A 1,530-nucleotide genomic window follows, 5' to 3' on the forward strand; every position below is an offset into this window, starting at 1 on the left:
CTGTTAATGTGCAGAAATGTGGAGGGTGACAACAGCTAATGTGTAGACTATGTCCGCAAGTATGCAGAGTATCGCATGGTAAAATCTGAAGAAAAGGCCCTACAGGTACGACATTCATTGCATTTAATTTTTTGTTCTTTGCTCTTTTGATCAGAGTTTCATGTTGGAAGATTTTGCACGATTGACAAAATGAGCTGAGGTAAGGATGGTAGGCGGCATAACTTTAATATAATAAAGGACATGTATTTACTGGAGGAGGTGTTGGAAGAAAAAAAGATGGTCATAATTACTTTTTTTATAAACATTATGTGTGGATAGAACACACACAAACTTTAAAAAAGCCTCTATAGGATTGAGTTGGTTTTTGAGTAGCCTTCCATAATAATGTTTAATGAAAGTGTAGGAATGCTTTTCATTAAGAAATTCTCTCGTTGCAGAATATTCCGGATGGGTATTCGAGTGTATCCCAGGAGGAATCCCTAGATTCCCCTAACAGCTGAGACTACCGGCTGTTTACTTATGGGGTTGGGGACATCAACGTAGCTACACTTATATCCTATACGTCTTTCAATGATGAGAGTGCGGAATCATCAGACCGTCTTCACAAGTTCAAACGGTGGCTATGGTCTATAGTTGAGAAAATGACTAACCAGGAAAAGCAGGACTTGGTATGTATCTGTTTATTATTATATTATATTTTAAACTAATTTTTTATATTTGTTTACTATTTGTTTTTTGTTTTTTTATGCTTTCAGTATATACCACTGTGGTGTTTATATTTCCTTTTTATGATTTTCCTTTGACAGCAATCTACTAAGCACCATTTTCCCTTGCTCACAGGTATACTTCTGGACCGGTTCTCCTGCTTTGCCAGCCTCAGAAGAAGGATTCCAGCCAATGCCATCTGTCACTATCAGACCAGCTGACGACTCACATCTACCTACAGCAAACACTTGCATTAGCCGCCTATATATTCCTTGTATTCTACTCGTGCTATTTGGATCTAACTGTTGTTAGCCATCAAGGACTAAAACTTTTTCTTTGTGTGAGTGTACCCCAATAAGCTTAAAATTTTGTGGCCTGCCTTTTGAAACCATGTTGAATTATAATATGCAGTTAGTGATAATGACGCGTCTAAGGGACTTGTGGTATGGTGACTGCAAGCGAGACACACATGGAGTCAAGTGAGCAAACAAACAAGATGATTTTGGGAGTGCTGGTCATATGGCATAGGAACTTGAAAATTCTTTGGCTTACTAGTGTTGTGCCTGTACGAAAGAACTATTATTTTGTGTGATTGGAATATATGGCCTCCAGGTTTGGCTGGCTAGATTTAAATCTTGTGTGCATTCCCTGATTTCAAATAAATGAAATTCATATTCAGCTATTTGAAATGATGTGAAAAATAGTTTCCTTAAAAGCTATTATCTGGTTATTGTTAAAGTGTGTAAGCAGTGTGTATTGAAATTAAATAAAAGAAATTCCATTGTTGTACAATAGACAAGTAGATATGAGTAAAAATCTTGACCA

The 1,530-nt window shown here is 36.8% G+C and overlaps 1 pseudogene; it reads left to right on the forward strand.

Annotated features, from left to right (window-relative positions):
- The window catches only part of LOC119589077, a 5,507-nt pseudogene extending 4,458 nt beyond the window's left edge, over nt 1-1,049 (forward strand).
- The last annotated feature ends 481 nt before the right edge of the window (nt 1,050-1,530 follow it).

Source organism: Penaeus monodon, chromosome 25, assembly GCF_015228065.2.
Source record: "Penaeus monodon isolate SGIC_2016 chromosome 25, NSTDA_Pmon_1, whole genome shotgun sequence".
In the NCBI taxonomy this organism is placed as follows: Eukaryota; Metazoa; Arthropoda; class Malacostraca; order Decapoda; family Penaeidae; genus Penaeus; species Penaeus monodon.